Raw genomic sequence first — 20,211 nt, 5'->3', positions numbered from 1 at the left:
AAACCATATGAGATTCAGCCATTTTAAATGACGACCAGCTATGTACGGTCATCTCAGTGTTTGTCTTCTTCCACAATGACCGTTCACCTTCCCCATGGTGACATGATTTCCTCTTGAACAATAAAACCATAATAAACCGTTGGCATCACACAGTTGGTTCTGTTTTGATTTACTTCTGTATTTACAATATGTGAGAACTCGCAATGTATCTTTACCTCAAGAAAAATAATACCAGGAATATGTAATAATTTTCTCTCAAATGCCTTTTGTTCTCACAACCATGGAAATCAACGGAAGGCAGGTTTTCTTTTGTCGAAACTCATAGATGATCTATTCGGTAAGCATTAGGCTTTTATTTCTAGTGTTGCTTCATGCCCCATTGCCAGGGCACCAGTAAGGGCAAGATATTTTTTTTACAATGTATAGAAAACACTGGACTTTTAAACACAATTTTGCACGGCAAATGTATATACCATGTTTGTGAAGAAATAACTGTGACTTGAAAAATACTGAACTCCTGTAAGCGCAGATAAACTAACCAGTGTGCATATGCTTGCGAGAAGATATAAAACTGGTGCTTGGGACTTTGTAGTCAAAATATTTTTTTAGCTAAAGCATCTTCACTGACAAGTGACAAGATCATTGGAAATCATCAGTTGTCCAATTTCAGCTGATTCAACCATTGCTAATTCTTGCATGATCAGCCACCAAGGAACTCCACAGAGAAAGGTTTTGGAAATATCACAAGAGGAGATGAGAGAGTGAGACGCATCAAGTGGGTTAACTTCTCCAACATATTTGTCAGGCTAACCACTTGCCGACCAAAAGTCGGGCCTAAGAGAAAAACAAAGGAGCAGGGCAGGCACGTGAAAGGTACACCTTAGTTGGAGTAAGAATGGGAAAGGTGTTATATAAATAAATTATTAAGATAAAGTCTGCAGCAGCTAAAAAACCAAACAATCAATCTGAGGAGAAGCTTGCTGTATGGACTTTAATTTGAAACATTCAGTTTGTAAGTTTTATTCTGTCTTAATTTCTAGTGTTGGATATGCCTGGTTTCATTACAAATAATCATAAGCTTAGATTGAAGTTTGTTGTGATCTCACCGAAACTGCATTGGTGTTTACGGACACCGGTATTTACCTGAGGATTTGATAGGATGAAGGACTGAGATACTTATCCAGGTTCTGCAGGATCCTAACTCAAGTCAGAAGTGTGCACTGTGTGTGTGTGTCTTTCTAGGTATTGTATTTTGGTCAGCTGATCTGAGGGGACATACAAGTAAGAATTTCATTGTACTAAGTACATAGGACTATTCTGCTCAGAGGGTGGAAAAAAATGACAAAAACTGGGGAAAAAAAGACAGAGGAAAAGTAAATGAAGCAATGATCTGAACCAGGAGAACAAAAACCACAAGACAAGATCAAGGCCAAAAAGGTTTGCAGAGATCTACACCAGTGAGAACAAACCAAGAGAACAAACATGAAATAACGAAACACGAGCTGTCACACACATGCGAGTAGGAATCAACTAAAGGACGGCAGAGTGCACTAACTGTCTCCCGGTCCCTTGCAGACCACTCTCAGGAAATCCTGCAGGGTTCCCTCGCCTTTGATGATGTCACTCTTTCTGCCCTCACCGCTGATGACGTCACTTCCGGCCCAGATGACATCACTACCTACTCTGGCCTTTAAAGCGGTCATCTTGATTCACTACTGACAGTTCTGTTTTGGACTCAGTCTTATGAACCACTCACAATCTTGAATTACCATTTTTCAGCCAAGGTACATTATACAGGTGGCTGCCCCAAACCTTTATGGTGTCTGTTTGTCATTCTTGTGTCAAAGCACAAGAAGGGTTTTGGAATCAGAGCAGTCGTATAACGAAGTGAAGCTGGAATGACACTTTTATCCTGATGTGGAATGACTGACAAGATCTTGACCTCTGAAGCCACAACCCCAACTGGATAAAAGCTGGCAATTAGCACAGCTGGACAAACAACAAAATGGCAGCAAAAAAAGGCCCCAATTAAAAAATGAACAAAAAAACACTGAATCCAAAAACAAATGATTTGATAGAATTGTTCAGCGTCGAAAACAATTGTAACACAATGTAGCTCAAAAGTAGAGCCAGAAAAGAACCTGTCCATAATTTACAAATTTAATATTCCAGGTTCCGATAATAACAAGCTTGACTTGCATGTTTAAAGTGTACGGTCTTTGCACCCAAAGCTGCCACACTAAGAAAATCTAATTACTTCTGCAAAGAAAATTCACAAATTAGTTTTATGAACTAGAAAATACAAACATCCTAATGAAAAAGATGGACAGGACCGCATGCATGCCAACGATCTCTTTGATGAAATGCATTTAATGAGCATGCAGTTCTCAGCTTTAGGATACCACATCACAGGCTAATTAAATAAAAATGCAGTTTTCAATGTGCGCCAACTGCTTTATATATTGTTTAAATTGGCCCTAAGGCTACGCCAGTGGAATCGTACAGTTCATAAAATCAGTGAGCTAGTCAATGACAACAATTTCTGTGCAGTAAACCCAAAACTACAAAAAACTCTCCAATATGCCAACTTGTGCCAGGTTCTTAACTTTTAGAAGATAAAGAGAGAGAGCAAGCATTATCCAACACTCAGCAGCACTTAATAATGTCTTCAACTGACATTCCAATTCACAGTATTTTTCAGTTGTGACATTAATCACGCTTGCTCTAATGAGTTGTAAAAACCTACTGCAAGCACTAGTGTTTTATACAAGTATTTATCCTTATTTTCTCAATTCCAATAAATGACCCCTTAACCATGCATATGTCATTTAACTATCAGACTGTCCTTCTTGTCCCGAGACTGTATTTAGTCCTATTTTCAGCATTTGTGCATTACGTATTATAGGATGCCCACTGCATGAGATTACACTGAAACTAACAAACTAGCGGTGTCAATGAACTACAATGTTGTCAGTTATCTGTACAATATATTATATATATATTACATATACACACACACACTCATATGAGAAAGTTTGGGAACCCCTCTCAGCCTGCATAATAACTGACTCTCCTCTCAACAATAAAGATAACAGTGCTCTGTCTTTCATTTCCTAGGAACATCTGAGTACTGCGGTGTTTTCCGAACAAAGATTTTTAGTGACGCAGTATTTAGTTGTATGAAATTAAATCAAATGTGAAAAACTGGCTGTACACAAATGTGGGTCACCTTGTCATTGTGCTGATTTGAATGCCTGTCACTGCTCAATGCGGATTACTTGGTGTGATGAGCTTGTTAAGCCTTGAACTTCATAGACAGGTGTGTCCATCATGAGATATAAAGGTATTTAAGGTGGTCAGTTACAAGTTGTGCTTCCATCCCATTGACTCTCCTCTGAAGAGTGACAGCATGGGATCCTCAAAGCAACTCTCCAAAGATCTGAAAACAAAGATTGTTGAGTCTCCTGGTTTAGGTGAAGGCTACAAAAAGCCATCTCAGAGGTTTAAACTGTCAGTTTCAACTGCAAGGAATGTCATCACGAAATGGAAGGCCTCAGGCACAGTTGCTGTTAAACCAGCAGATCTGGCAGGCCAAGACAAATACAGGAGCGGCATATGAGCAGGATTGTGAGAATGGTTACAGACAACCACAGATCACCTCCAAAGACCTGCAAGAACATCTGGCTGCAGATGGTGTATCTGTACATCGTTCTATAATTCAGCACAATTTGCACAAAGAACATCTGTATGAAAGAAGCCCTTTCTGCACTGACGCCACAAACAGAGTCGCTTGTTATATGCCAATGCTCATTCAGACAAGCCAGATTCATTTTGGAACAAAGTGCTTTGGACTGATGAGACAAAAATGGAGTTATTTGGTCAGAACAAAAAGCGCTTTGCATGGCGGAAGAAGAACACCGCAGTCCAAGGAAAACACCTGCTACCTACTGTCAAATTTGGTGGAGGTTCCATCATGCTGTGGGGCTGTGTGGCTAGTTCAGGGACTGGGGCCCTTGTTAAAGTCGAGGGTCAGATGAATTCAACCCAATAGTAACAAATTCTTCAGGATAATGTTCAAGCATCAGTCACAAAGTTACGCAGGGGTTGGATATTCCAACAAGACAATGACCCAAAACACAGTTGGAAATCTACAAAGGCATTCATGCAGAGGGAGAAGTACAATGTTCTGGAATGGCCGTCACAGTCCCCTGACTTGCCGATCATCGAAAATCTAAGGGATGATTTGAAGAAGGCTGTCCATCAAATTGAACTGAACTATATTTCGTATTGACAGTATTTTGCATCGCTAAATTCGATATAATGAAATTTTGCCTCATGCCTAGTTGTAAGTCACCTTGGAAAAAGGCAGAGAACAAATACACAGTTAAAATGAACTGCTTTGCCTGGAGTTCAGAAGGTGAGGGTCTTGCGATCCTTCTTGAAAAAGTAAAAGCAAAACAATAAGCAATCTAAATTAAAATTCTTTCTTTATCAGCAATACAAAAAGTTTGTGTATGATCACATGATTAAATAGGTTTATAGGGTTGTTACTGTCACATGACAGTCTTGGCAATAAATTATTCAAAAGCAAATGCACAAATTCAAGTTAGGCCAATTATACATGTAAAAAGTATTTACTTTAAAATTTAAACATAGTAAGAAAACAGAAATAGCACAATGGTGGTGGTGTAATTGTTCCTAATTGGCTACTTGACTAGTGTATTATCAGCTGGCGTTAAGGTGAAATGTTTTGAGTGTTACTAAATTGCAAATCAAAAGGCTCTGAAACAAAACAGAATCCAACCACTAATTAAAGGTTGATCACAGTAATGAACTAATTTCGTATTGTAAACAGCTTGGCAGCTGTGGTCTCCCTCAGGCTCATATTACGACACCACGGATTGGGCGGTTTTCCTGCACAGCTATGAAGAATTAAATCAGCTTAAAATTTCACCTACATATTACCAACAGAGGTTATGTGCGTCTTTTTTTAAAGCCTAGACCATACTATGACATGAATAAAAGTTAACCAAGATATTTCCACATTAAATGTTATAATCTTGAAATAAGAGAGATTCCAATCCTTCTTAAACATCACCACTACAAAACAGCAGTAGTCCCCACGAGGCTATGGATCAAGAATCTACGTCTGGAGACAACTTGTTAGAAAGTTTGTAATGAATTGCAGCAAAATCCAGTGCTGGAAAGGCTCCGCCAAATTGTTTCTTCCTAAAATTTCACCAGTCTGTGTACTTTAACCCTTTAAACTCAGCCCCAGTTTTGGACCCACCAGTGGGACTGAACACTAATGCAAAATAAGTAAAAACAAAAAACAGCATAAAATCATTCATTATAACAAACAATGAGAAAATGGAAGTACGGTGTTTTGCCATTCAAATGCTGCACTGCAAATCCCGACACTATGTGGCTATGTTTTTCTATCTTTCCAAACTGCTGGATCATAGCCACACCTGCATACACAGGCCAGGGGTCTTCAGTAATGTATATTCATGCTATGGATGCTTACTTGGAAACAACAAAAGTAAAGAAAAAGAATCCTGGTTTTTGTACTGCTTCAAAACAGTCATACAAGCCACATTAATTGTAGTTATTTCATTACTTTATTCCCCGACACATTCACTGCAAGATTATTCCAGGTCAGGTCAGGTTGGGGAGCAGGCACTGGTACAGCGTGTTACCACACCCACTACACGACGAAACAGCTTGGGATCCTGACTGGCAACCCCCCAGGCCGATGTGCAGTCCAGTCCCACCCTACGGAAATGACCCTCTATCTGCCACAGCCAGAGGTTAACTGGGCATCCCCTTGGGCTGGTCCAGCCACTCGGCTCCACAACAATAAGGATCATCCACAGGGAATTGTGCCACAAGGCCATAATGCCGTAACTGACGCTCCCTCACAATGCAGGTCATGTGCCTCAAACCAGCGGTACCCAAGGATTTTCCAGAGAGACCCAATACCAAAGGAGCCCAGTCTTCATCTCGGGTCACTGGATAGCATCCATGACTCACAACCATATAGCAAGACAGGAAGCACCAGCACTCTGAAGACTTGGACCATCGTCCTTTTGCAGATATGAGGAGCGCCACACACCCTTTTCCAGTGACATCATGACCCCCCGTGCTCTCCCAATCCGTCTACTGACTTCATAGGAAGAGTCACCAGAGTCACATGAATGTCACAGCTGAGGTAAGTAAACCTCCCAATGACGAGGTCGACACTCTCTCTGCGGACAGACACACTGCTGATGGCCGTGCCTAAGAGGTCAATAAAGGCCTGGCTCTTGGTTTTTATCAGGACCCTCACAAGTCCAGACCCTCAGTCTCTTGAGACCCCTGATCAGAGCCTCCATTGACTCCTCAAAGATCACAGCATCATCAGCAAAGTCAAGATCAGTGAATGTCTGTCTCTTCACCAACAAATGCCCCCCAGCAGATCGACAGTCCTGACCAGAGCATCCATTATTTCCAACCCCTAAGGAAATAAGACTAACATTCAAAGTGCATTTTTCGCAAAAAACATTACTGAATTTTATATAACTGAATTTTGCTGAAATACACCAAAGTATGTTGGCTCAATGCAGCAGTCAATGAATGGGTAGAAATATTTAAAGCTTGAAGAACAAGTGTAACTGACGAAGCTCGATCTGGTAGACCGTCAACATCGCACATACAAGCCCACGCTGACATGGTGAATGACTTCATCAAAGAAGATCAAAGAATTACATTGTCGGCCATCGCTACACATTTGGACATCAGCTACAGATCTGCACGCACCATAGTACAGGATGACTTGGGGTACCATGAAGATTGAGCAAGATGGATACCCAAACAGCTTAGTGATCTGCACAGTGATCATCCTCCTGTGAATTTCACTTCCCCTGCCCAAAGAACTCTCACTACAGCACGTTGCTCAACAATGGTGTGATGTTGCAGCAGAGCGTCCACGTTCATTTAACCTTGACTTCAAGTAGACCAACGGCAGAGCACTGCACTGTACCTGTTCAGATTACCCATAAGCCATCTGGAATGTGTTGTATTGCTCCGCTTTCTCTCTGTTGCTGTTACTGTGCAATATTCAAACTGCCTCTACTTTCTGATTTACCCCTTACTAATAATATTCTCATAATGCTCTTTTTCTGTGTCCATGAACACCATTTTAAGTCTTTTACTTGGCTGAAGGTAGGGGTGCAATGGAGACTCGTCTGAGAGGTGAGTCTGGACTTGCTTGAATGGAACGGAAGCACACGTTTCTGACAGTTGGGACTTACAACCATTACTCGTGGATGCACTTCTCGTCATTTGGCACATTTTTTTCCCCTTGAGTCGAGCTTTATTGCGGGTTTTTTTTCGAGCCAGTTCTTGCTGTTAATGGAACATGTCACTTAATTGCGTGGCATGCCTTTAGCTCTCTGCCTGCGAGTATTAAAAATGAGCCGTACTTTCAGATTTTCTTCTCTGTGACCTTCAGAAAAATGCTTATTACGGCCATAACTGTCCACTCAAGGCAGCTGAATTATTTTCAATACACTGCTAATTTTAATTCCCCTGGTCCTCCAAGAGTCCTCCATTGCTGCTTGCTTTTTTTCAAATTAACTGATTGGCTCTTTTATCTTAGGAGACTACATCCCTTTACTGTGAGTAATGACATCTTTCATGTGTTCTATAAATCTGTGATGGCCGGTGTGGTGTGCTGGGCTGGTGACATCACTTCAAGAGAGGTCCTCTGAACCAACACGCTAATTAGAAGGGCAGCCTCAGTTATGGGAAGCACTCTGGACCCCCTGGAGGTAGTAGAGGAAGAGAGTATGAAGACAGAACTGAGTGTCATTATCAACAATGCGGCACATCGGCCCTCTGACACACCTACACTGAGGACTTTCAGCTAACAAATCATTCAGCAGACGAGTGTGTCAAGACCAACAGCAACACGCCTGTGTAATGCCTTACTGTGAGTCAGAAGTTGTCTTTATTTTAAAATTTTCTTTCTTTTTAGCGATCCTGGTGTGTATTTAGACCACATTGTGTGTAACTGTTAAAGTAGATGTCTGTGAACAGTGTGTAGTAAGAAACCTTATGGACCCGAGAAGCAATAATCTGCTTCATCTCAAATTATTACCATTTTAAAATAAAGGACGGAATGGCTTTACACATTTCCAAGTACTGCAACATTCATTTACAAGGTAATGGAGAGATGAAGTCAGCTGATGTAATCTATGACTGTAAATGTCTCGAGAAGGAGGAACAGTGACATAAACCCACAAGTAAAACACCTTTGGCTTTAAAAAAATTGATGTCCTTTTGAACTGAAGAGGAAAAAAACAAAAACAGCTAGAGAGAAAGAGAAAGAAAGAGATAAAAAGAGAGAGAGAGAAAGAGACAGTGATAGAGAATGAAAGATAAACAGAAAGATAAAATGAGAGAGAGAGAGAGAGAGAGAGAGACCGATAAGAAAGAGAGAGAGAGAAAGAAAGATGGAAAGAGAGGGAGACTTTAAAATCCTGCTGATGGTTTACAAAGCCTTCAGTCATCTGCTCTCTCCTCTATTTCAGAATGTCTTTCCCCTGACACTCCAAATCGGACCCTTAGATCTTCAAATGATAGTCTGATTAGAATCCCAAGAGCTAAACGTAAAAGAAGTGGTGAGGCGGGGGGCGGCCTTCTGTGGTTATGCACCTCAAATCTGGAATACGAGTTTACCGATAGAAATTTGCCAGGCTGATACAGTGGAGCACTTTAAACAAACTGCTAAAAACTCATTATTGTTACGTGGCTTTCTCAGAGGTTCATTTTAGTTTAATCCTAATACTCTGTACTATATATGTATTTAATTATCATTCCAGGTGGCTCCACAATTCGTACTAACCCCTACTTCCTCTTCTGTTCTTTTTCCAGTTTTCTGTGATCTGTACCACCACCACCTAATCAAAGCACCGTCTGTCCCTCCATTGATGGTTTAAAGGCCAGAGGTCCACATGACTGTCATCATCAAGTTCTTCCATGTGAACCCTGAATACAATGAGGACTGATTGAGGTCATTTATGTAGAATGCCTAGAGGGGGCTGGCCAAGTGGTCTCGTGGCCTGGAACCCCTGCAGATTTTATTTTTTTCTCTCCTCCCTGTCCATCAGACCTTACTTTTATGCTCTGTTAATTAGTGTTCCCTAATTCTATTTTCTTATTTATTTTGTCTTTTCCTCTTTCTTCATCCTGTAAAGCACTTTGAGCTCATCATTTGTATGAAAGTGTGCTCTAGAAATAAATGTTGTTGTTGTTGCAGTACTTATACAGCGCATTGCAGCACCCACCTCACGATCCCAAATTAGGACTCAAGTGCAGCTGTGCAAAATGTGATACCTCAGCACCACACCAGTTCGAAAGGAATGGAACAGTGTGACGTTTCTTAAAGTGGCTGGAGTGCCAGTCCTGCCACCAACCCTCAAGTTTTCCCTGTAAGTTGGAGGACCTGCTTGCAGGGCATAGTTGCACAAATGTAACTAATACAGTATTTCAATCAGCTTATAAAAAAAAAAAATGGGTGTTGCTGTATGTTTATGAGTTGATATCCGAGTATCGTTTTGTTGTAAGTCATCAAGTCATCCAGCCTTAGGATGTGTTGTCCAAACCAAGCCACCCAGAAACAGGAGCAACAGCCGTGTACTCCACAAAGCTTCCTTGGTTATATGATCTAAATTTGATTCTGTACAATTGTACGAAAGTGTTGAACTGTGTTAGCCATTATGGATGTAGCGACAAGTCAAACAAAATGACCCCTTTTATTGGTGAACTAAAAAGATTACAATATGCAAAGTTTGAGGCAACTCAGGCCCCTTCTTCAAGCGAGATGGAATAAAAGGTGTCATTTTGCTGGACTTCTCACTACTTCTGTACAATTGAATACATTTAGTTCATAAGATGATCACAAGGTACTTAGAACCAAATTATCAACAGTTTTCCACATCAACGGCTCACTTTGAACCCTTAAAATGCAGCACAGACCAACCAACCTCTCCACTCCTCTCTTCACTTCTATCCTGTGCTTTCTCCCCTCAAAGCAGAACATGGCCAATTTAAGGAGGACTCCCCAATGACAAAAGACTTTATGCATTCAGGTAACAATCACTGGCTGTTGTATATTCCAGAATGCCAAGTCCTCTTCACACTGGAGGGCTCGACATGACAGTTCCACTAGAATGCAACACAAGTCGGGAGTGGTGGCTCTGAGGCTAAGGATCTGTGCTGGTATCCAGAAGGTTGCCGGATCAAATCCTTGTCACTGCCAAAAGAGATCCTACTCTGCTGGGCGCTTGAGCAAGACCCTTAACCTGCAATTGCTCCAGGGGTGCTGTACAATGGCTGACCCTGCGTGGTATGAGAAAACTAACACATTCCTAATACAAGAAATTGTATAAGGTGAAATAAAAGAACAAAACAATAAATAAATAAAAACAAAAGTCAGCATGCTATCAAACCCCACTGGCTCCCGACAGCGATGCCGAGGTGCATCTGTTCTTACTTTATCAGCACAGACACGGCCGGCCTTGACCTGCAGATGCTTTTTTTTTGCCCAAAGTGAAAATGTGTGGCACACACACAACAGTCTGAAATGGAAATCGTAGACATTTCATAGCAGATTGCTACTGGAATGCAATATGTTTCCCACACTCAACTACGCTACAGTACTTTCTAATATATCAAAGATTAGCTACAAGATTAACTGTGCAACACACTGCGCAAGTAAAAAGAAAAGAGAGCTACACTCCAGAGCCCCGGGGGATGTGGGCTTCAGCACTGCTGCTTCAGACAGACGCTTGCACAGTAATACACGATAAGCACACAGCAAGCTGCAAATACACAGCATGAGACTGGCACTGCGGTGGGCTGGCGCCCTGCCCGGGGTTTGTTTCCTGCCGTGCGCCCTGTGTTGGCTGGGATTGGCTCCAGCAGACCCCCGTGACCCTCTAGTTAGGATATAGCGGGTTGGATAATGGATGGACGGATGGATGAGACTGGCAACAATATAAAGAGAAAAAGAAAAAAAACACACATTCGAGCAGCACACAAACCCACCGCACCACACGATAAACACCAAGGCCGATTGGTCCTTTAAAAATGGTCAATTACAAGGCCCGATTAAAAACTGAAAAATCAGCTACAACAGAGCAGCGTGCGTTTTTTATATTGACAATTGACCCCTTTATCATTATAATCACTATTAGAAAAACATATTATTGTATGCAAGTCTTAATGTTAGACTTTAACACTACGGTTAATTTGATGTTTGTGACTTTTGCACAATTTATTTTAAAATTAATGAAACACTGTTTAATAAAATAAACTGTGCTCAATCTGTGTTAAAAACTATGGACGTTTATTTTGTTATTTTACATGTCAGTGTCATCCTAAACCTAACAGATGACACTGCAGTTGTGACCCGCTGGGCTAGCTGTTCAAAGCTGATCTTCTGGGTCAGACGTTGGATATCTCAGGGTCTGCGGTCCTTGTGACTGATCCTCCAAATGGCTGTGAACCCCCCCAATCTCACTGAGACAGCACAGGTGGTGAACCAGCTGAGGGTAGGGAAGGTTGCAGAGATCTGTGATTTCCAGGGTGAACTTCTCCAGGCTGGTGGTCAGGCTGTCCTCCTGGCACTGAAAGCAATCTTTGCTTCCATTTGGGAGACAGGTATCATCCCAACTCACTGGAAAACAGGACTTGTTGTCCCCATCTGGAAAGGGAAGGGAGATCGCCTGGATTGCAACAACTACAGGGGGACAACACTGCTCTCGGTGCTGGGTAAGGTCCTTGCTAGGGTCGTCTTCAACAGGATCCGTGATCACCTGCTCACCTGCCAGCGACCGGAGCAGTCGGGTTTTATGCCTAAGAAGTCTACCATCGACCACATTCTGGCACTGAGGGTTCTCATGGAGCGCAAACGCCAATATCGGCAGAGTTTCTTTGCAGCCTTTGTCAATTTTCCTAAAGCATTTGACTCAGTTGATCGAGCTGCCCTGTGGGACATCCTGAGGGTTCACGGGATTCCCTCGAGGTTGCCGGATATCATGGCCAGCCTGTACACTGGTACCTTTAGTGTTGTGCAGAGTGGAGGGAGAACCTCTGCGTTTTTTCCAGTTGATTCTGGGATTCGTCAGTGGTGTGTTCTGCTCCTACTCTGTTCAGTGCTTGTATGGACTGGGAGTTGGGCAAGGTACTGGGGTCCAGCGGCTGTAGGGCATCTATTGGTGAAGAAAGATTCACAGATCTTGACATTACTGACGATGCTGTGATCTTCACAGAGTCAATGGAGGCTCTGATTGGGGGTCTCAAGAGACTGAGCGAGGAGTCTGAGTGTCTGGGCTTGCGAGTGTCCTGACAGAAACCAACATCCAGGCCTTTAAGGACCTCTTGGGCACGGCCATAAGCAGTGTGTGTCTGTCTGCAGAGAGAGTGTCGACCTTGTCGAGAGGTTTACTTACCTCGGCAGTGACATTCATGTCTCTGGTGACTCTTCATATGAAGTCAGTAGATGGATTGGGGGAGCACGGGGGGGTCATGAGGTCACTGTAAAGGGGTGTGTGGCGCTCCTGATATCTGAAAAAGGACGAAGGTCCAAGTCCTGGTGCTTCCTGTCTTGCTATATGGTTGTGAGACATGGACGCTATCCTGTGACCTGAGACAAAGACTGGACTCCTTCATGAGTGTCTCTACTGAGAATCCTTGGGGGCCGCTGGTTTGACTTTGTGTTGCTCATGGAGTCCCGAATGAAGCACATTACCTGCATTGTGAGGGAGCGTCAGTTACGGCACTATGGCCATGTGGCGCGATTCTCTGAGGGCGATTTGGCTCGCAGGATTCTCATTGTTGACAACCCGAGTGGCTGGCCCAGGCCAAGGGGACCCCCATGTAACACCTGGCTGTGACGCATAGAGGGTCATTTCCAGAGGGTTGGACTGGACCGCGTGTCTGCCTGGGGGGTTGCCAACCAGGATCCTGAGCTGTTTTGTCGTGTGGTGGGAACAGCAATGTGACGTACCAGTGCATGCTCCCCCACCTGACCTGTTCTGTTCTGTTATTTTGCAAAAAAAGTGTAGTTATTGAGCAATATTAATTGTGTTATTTTGCAAAGGCATTTCCTGGTGGGGTTGGTATCCTCATGCACGTGGGTGGTTACTCATCTTGTGATGTCCAGCAGCTTCATTTCTGATCGAACGCTCCACTGTAGATAAGGGATGCTCTAAAGGTGTGAGATACACTAAAGAGTACAAACGTTGCTTTGGAATAGTGCGGGTATCACCATGTGGTCACGTAGGCACAATACATAGGAGAAAAGAAAAAAAAAAAAAAAAAAAGGCTGTGTGCTCTGTGGTGACTCTCTCAGGTGGGCGTTAGCATATCATAATCTCTTGGGACGAGTTTTCCGCATTCAACTTATACGACCAACATTATAAAATACCAGAAATTATACGGTAAAATTTAAGCCCCGACTTATCCGCGGGAGAACTTAAAGGCGAGTATACATGGCAGGTCTGATTTATAGTATAGGGGGCAGCACAGTGGCGCAGTGGTAGCTCTCCTGCCTCGCAGTAAGAAGACCTGTCTGGATTCACTTCCCGGGTCCTCCCTGCGTGGAGTGTGCATGTTCTCCTCGTGTCTGCCTGGGTTTCTTCCCACAGTTCAAAGACATGCAGGTTAAGTGCATTGGCGATCCTAAATTTTCATTAGTGTGTGCTTGGTGTGTGTGTGTGTGTGTGCCCTGCGGTGGGCTGGCACCCTGCCCGGGATTTGTTCCTACCTTGTGCCTTGTGTTGGCCTGGGATTGGCTCCTGAAGACCCCCATGACCCTGTGTTAGGATATAGCAGGTTGGAGGATGGATGGATTTATAGTAGAAGTATTATTCATGCTCAGAATATTAGTTGAAGTATATTTTGAACTGAAAAAGGGTCATCTTTCTTGAAAGACAAAAAGTCTTCCTGGAAACCGACTTTTGCTCTTAATCTGTACTTTTTTTTCCCCCACTGTTATTATTCCTACAAAACAGCCAGGAATTTATATTTAGAAAGATGCCTTTTTAAGGTACATGTAGCGGGTCAAACGCGTGCCGAAAGAAATCTCTCAGTCCAACAGTTTGTTTTAAAAGACTTGGTGAAAATTCAAAGCAAGCAGTCCACACAAGAATAAAGAAAAAAAGTTGTTACACACGTAGAATAAAAGGCAAAAAAATTGAAAATGTCACTTCTCTAAACTTAGCATTTCTTCAGTTGTTTCTAAACTTGAAGATGTTTTACTTCACCTTCAGTACGCTCTAAACGTACGGCGCTGCACGTTCAATACAGCACGTTAGCTTTCATACTATTGAGCACATAAGGTACAGTTTAAAAACCGGGTGCCCGCCATGCCTTACACACAGCCAGGCAGGTCACTAACTGAGACTAATCTAAATTTTAAGGAAAAGAAGATTAAGAGGTCACATGATTGAAGTGTTTAAAATTATGAATGGAATTAGTCCAGTGGATCGAGATGGTTATTTTAAAATGAGTTCATCAAGAACACGGGGACACAGCTGGAAACTTGTGAAGGGGAAATTTCGCTCAAACATTAGGAAGTGTTTCTTTACACAGAGAAGCATAGACACTTGGAATAAGCGACCAAATAGTGTGGTGGACAGTAAGACATTAGGGACTTTCAAAACTCGACTTGGAAGAAATAAGTGGATAGGACTGGCGAGCTTTGATGGGCTGAATGGCCTGTTCTCGTCCAGAGTGTTCTAATGTTCTATAATCAGTGGGACAAGAAACAGCTAGAATACGGTAATCCGTCCTCCATCGCAGGGGTTGCGTTCCAGAACCCCAAGCAAAAGGTGAAAATCCGCGAAGTAGAAACCATATGTTTATATGGTTATTTTTATATTGTCATGTGTAGAGTCACAGATTTGCGCAGAAACACAGGAGGTTGTAGTGAGACAGGAACGTTATTCAAACACTGCAAACAAACATTTGTCTCTTTTTCAAAAGTTTAAACTGTGCTCCATGACAAGACAGAGATGACAGTTCCATCTCACAATTAAAAGAATGCAAACATATCTTCTTCTTCAAAGAAGTGCGCGTCAGGAGCGAGAGTGAAAAAAAAGCAAACAATCAAAAATCAACAGGGCTGTTTGGGCTTTTAAGTATGTGAAGCACTGCCGGACAGCAATATGAAGGCAGTCTTTCAGCATTTTTTAGAGGAGCATCCGTATCCTCTAGGCCAGTGTGTGAACAGCCCCTCTGCTCACACCCCCTCCGTCAGGAGCAGAGAATGTCAGAGAGAGAGAGAGAGAGAGAAAAGCAAACAATCAAAAATCAATACGTGCTGTTTGATCTTTTAAGTATGCGAAGCACCGTGCGGGAAGCATATCGCTTGACAGAGCAGCCACAAGTAAGCCCAGCAAGGAAGGGAGTAATGTGAAGGTAGTCTTTCAGCGTTTTTTGAGGAGCGACCGGATCCTCTAGGGGTACGAACAGCCCCCGTGCTCACAATATATTTGAGGAGTTTTATTTAATACGCAATACACACTCTGGTTGGGTAGCTTCTCAGCCATCTGCCAATAGCGTTCCTTGTATGAAATCAACTGGGCAAACCAACTGAGGAAGCATGTACCAGAAATTAAAAGACCCATTGTCCACTGAAACCCACGAACCAGCGAAAAATCCGCGATTTATATTTAAATATGCTTATACAGTAATCCCTCACTTATCGTGGGAGATAGGTTCCAAGGCCGACCGCGATAACTGAATTTCCGCGAAGTAGGGACACTATATTTATTTAATTATTTAACGTGTATTTGGACGTTTTTAAACCCTCCCTGTATTGTTTACAACCCACCCTTTACTCTATTAATAACAGGGACAACTGCTAAGCAATATGAAATTGGTAGATAAGTTTACACTTACTGTATAGCGAAGTACACGTAGCTATATATGACGTGATGATGGTGATGAATATGCTGCGCAGTAAAAATGATGACGATGAAGGTGATAATCCCCTGAATGCAGTAGCAAGAGCACGTTAATGCTGAATGAGTGAGATGAGACTTCCTGGTTAATGCAGCATTCCATCGCTGAGCCAATCAGCAGCACACAGGAACTTAACTGCGTGCTCTGATTGGGTAGCTTCTCAGCCATCCGCCAATAGCATCTCTTGTATGAAATCAACTGGGCAAACCAACTGAGGAAGCAAATACCAGAAGTAAAAAGACCCATTGTCCGTAGAAACCCGCGAAGCAGTGAAAAATCTGCGTTATATATTTAGATATGCTTACATATAAAATCCGCGAAGTCGTGAATCCGCGAAAAGTGAACCGCGAAGTAATGAGGGATTACTGTATATAAAATCCGTGATAGAGTGAAGCCGCGAAAGTCGAAGCGCGAGATAGCGAGGGATTACTGTACACCAATTCAGCTTGTGAAGGTTATAAGAACCTCCCATAGACTATGCACTAATATACAGGCAAACAAATGGCTCTTACGGTACACAAAAGAAAAAGCTGTTTAAATGGTTTTTACTGAAATACACAAGGTCATGTTGGCCCATCCATTGCCTTGCCCAGGTAATGGGTAAGCAAACGGTAAAAAGAACATAGAACCTGCCATTACTAGAAAAGAAAAGCAAAGCGTGCGCCACAATTTCCTTGGGAATACAAACATGGAAAACTACGAGGAACAAGTTGAGCTGCTTCTCTCTTTCTTGCTAGCATTCAGGAGCAAAATGTCTTTAAAAATCCATTTTGTGCAACGCCTTTAAAGAATTAGAAGAGGTAAATACTACCAAGTGACTACTTTAATGTTTATAAGGTAAGTAATAATTATATTTAAAATAATTACATAAGTATATAATTTGCTCAACTCTAAAAAATTTTATTTTAAAAATGTATTGCTTTTTCCTCTAAAAAGGTGCTTTTCTTTTTTCCATTTTAAATATTCAGCTCTCAAAAACTGAATTATGCTGTCAGATTTACATTCAGCACCCCCAAATCTATTTACATCACGTGAACAAATTGGATCAAAATTTTTTTCCCCCACTTCAGTCAAATACTGCAATGTGGTACAGAGTACTGTAGGTCTTTACGGACCTCAACTCTCGACTTGATGTTGGAGATCCTAAGTGAATAGGATGGATGTGCCTGTTCACGTCACAGTTGCTCTAATGTAGGAAGTACCTAGAACAAAAACATGCAGCCAATGCGGCCCTCCAGGACCTGAATTTGACAGACGTGCTCTACTGCTTTCTGATCACTCCAATACATACAGAATGATTTGTTTGTATTTATTTAGCCAACACTTTTATCCAACGCGGTTCCATTTCCTTTGGTTTTCCAATTGGAGCACCGGCAGGTGAAGCGACTTACTCGGGGTCACACAGTGTCAATGGCAGGATTTGAACCCAGAACCTCAGGGTTCAAAGCCATAACCACTGCACCACACTGCCTGATAACATTCTCAAACCTGATTAATCCAGTTCAGGACTGCTGGTGCCTACTATCCCAAAACAAAACACCCCCTGGACAAGCCTTCAGTCCACCTACTATCCCAAAAACACAGCCTCTGGAGGGGACTTCAGTTCATCATAGAGGCCATTCATGCTAAATCTCACATGGAAATAGCAGACCATCTAACCTGCATATCTTTCAGGGTGTGGAAGGGAAACTCGTATGGAGAGAACATGCAAACTCTACACACAGAAAGAAATGTGCTACATCAATCGATAAGATATTGGAATGGGCTACAGCAGCTCCTAGATAGCAGGTTGAGAAGAGAGATGGACATTGTGAAATACAACTGCTAGGCTTTAAAAAAGGTTTCTGGTTTGCAGCAACTTGAGAAACTGATAAAACAAAATAAGTCAAATCCTTACAATTGTAACAGAGCAGTTCACATTACAGTTCAAGGTTGCATGACTGATAAGAAATTCAATCAGGAAAAAGCCACTCCTGTTTGGCTTTCGCCTTCGCATTAAAAAAAAAACAAAAAAACAAAATTCACTTTCCACAAAGGCACACGCGAGTACCCACATTACATGATCGTATCCGTGCTCTCGATCCGACGCTACGCAAAACAGTCGGAGAGCGAAAACGATCCGCTGCGAAGTCCAATAAATCAAGCGCGAGGCTCATTTACCGGCAGCTCCAACACCATCATTATTAATTCAATGATGGAAGAAGCGCAATGGAAATGCGAGCCCATCAGCGAGGAGGCGGCAGAGCGAGACCGAGTCGGCTACACCGTGCCGGAGACTTCGGAGAGCTTTTGTGTTGGTTTTTTTTTTTTCGCGTTGACAGATAGGTGTGCGCTCGTGTGATTTATGAACGTGATCGACTAAACAAGAAGTCGAGTTACGACACACCGGAGTTTGCGGACTTTAAACTAAACCCACACACTCCCCCGAAGCTTCTGGTAAAAAATAAATAAGTTTACATGCCACTATATAAGCAACATCAAGATGATTGTTTCGCTTCACAACTCCACAACGCCCACCGTCTATAAACTGACCTGCGAGGCTGGCCTGCTGGTGAACTCGCTCTCAGTTTCCACTCCTTTTTCATTCTAATGCACGCGGGAGACAAGAACCCCACACAGCCTACAAGATGTAACCACAAAGGACAGGCCCGTGAATCTACTTACCGCGTAGCTAGAAGTGCAGATGTTACTGAAGGAACTCCTAGTCAGTAGGCACACCAGGGAGAGCACTTGAGCGGCTACAGCTGCCCGTCTGAACCGCTCACTGACTGACTGAAGCAGACCCGCGGGCGGGTGACTGAGCGCGCGCACCAACTCCACCGCCGCCGCTCAAAGGAAAACAAATAGAGCACAAGCCTCGCGAGTCAGGAGTGCGCAATCGAGTGTCGAGCAGACATCTCTGATTGAACGCGGCGATATTCTACATTGTACGCTGCCGAATTCTTAATTGAGTTCCTGAAATAAAAAAAAAAAATCCGGATTTATCAGTGAGAACTACTTTAAGCCAACCGGAAGGCTTCCCGAAATCGAACTAGTAATACAAGATACCCCGCGAGATATTCGATCCAGTCTGCGCAGCAGAACAGAACCTACTGCAGCGCGTGCGCAGTCGTGAGCCTTTCGCGCAGAAAGCTGCGCAGATGCATTCGGGCCGGGCATCGGCTCGTTGACTAATGGAGAATCGATTCACTGACGATCCAGATGGCATTTTAATTACATTTTAAAGGCAGCAATCGTAAAATGGTTACTGTCACTGTCTACTGCAGTTCTGGGCGGATTCCTCCCCTGCCCCTCTGCGGGTCTGACTGCCTTTCCAGTGCCTTCTATTCTGTAAACTTTACACGGCACAAATAAAAGGTTTGGTACTTAAATAGATAGAACTTTATCTGTCCCCAGGGGGGGAATTTTTATTTCTTCACAATCATGGTGTACAGTTGTGAGCCACATTATTGGCACCCTTGCATTTTAGGCACATTATGTACAATATTTTGTGAAGTAATTGGCAATATAATGACTTTCCATCATCAGCCACAGCATCAGCAGCTCAGAAGAGGTAAGTTGCCTTAAGGTGAGCGTGTTTGGGCCCGGCCAGTACTTGAATGGGAGACAGAGACGCGGGAGACCATCAGGGCACCATCATCTGAGAATTAAGAGGTGCACCCTCCAGACACTGAGGGGCAGAAATATGATAATAATGTCCACGTGTGTTTCTGGAGGCCCATGTGCTCTGACACCAATGGGACCAATGGGTGATATGGCAGCACAAAGGGGCACACACTTCAAACACCGATCCCCCCCAGGTCATTGAAATGAGAGACATCGTCCATCAATCCCACCGAGGGCTCCAAATGAACTTCTGCCAACACTGATAGGAGGGTGGGCATCCATCACCAGCCCCTGTTCTATTACGCCAAGCCCCTGATCTTTTTTTTTTTTTTTTTGTAAATGTACAAAAGTAATATTGGTAAGCCTCTGGTCTTTTTATCTATCCAATTTGATATTCCTCCCATTAAGAGTGGAGCATGGATCTCCCCCCCCAAAAAAAAGTAAAGCATGGAGACCCCCCCCCCCCAAGGCCAATGTTATCAGCTGTTCTCCCCCTACCTCACTGTGTCAGTTACACAGGAACATTTTCCATGTCACGGCCACAGCCACAAAGGAGCACCACGTGTCAAAGTGACTGCAACCGTACTGACA

At 43.0% G+C, this 20,211-nt stretch overlaps 1 protein-coding gene across 2 annotated transcripts in view; it reads right to left on the bottom strand.

Annotated features, from left to right (window-relative positions):
• The window catches only part of heatr5a (HEAT repeat containing 5a), a 150,260-nt gene extending 131,339 nt beyond the window's left edge, over positions 1 to 18,921 (bottom strand). For both annotated transcript variants that reach the window (XM_051919998.1, XM_028822013.2), the window contains exon 1: positions 18,679 to 18,921. The gene's annotated coding sequence lies outside the window, so the exon portion shown is untranslated. The remainder of the gene's footprint in view (positions 1 to 18,678) is intronic.
• Between the last annotated feature and the right edge of the window lie 1,290 nt (positions 18,922 to 20,211).

The sequence above is a fragment of the Erpetoichthys calabaricus genome, chromosome 16 (genome assembly GCF_900747795.2).
Source record: "Erpetoichthys calabaricus chromosome 16, fErpCal1.3, whole genome shotgun sequence".
NCBI lineage: Eukaryota > Metazoa > Chordata > Cladistia > Polypteriformes > Polypteridae > Erpetoichthys > Erpetoichthys calabaricus.
The sequence above is the reverse complement of the archived record's forward strand: the minus strand, read 5'-3'. Positions and strand labels throughout refer to the sequence as shown.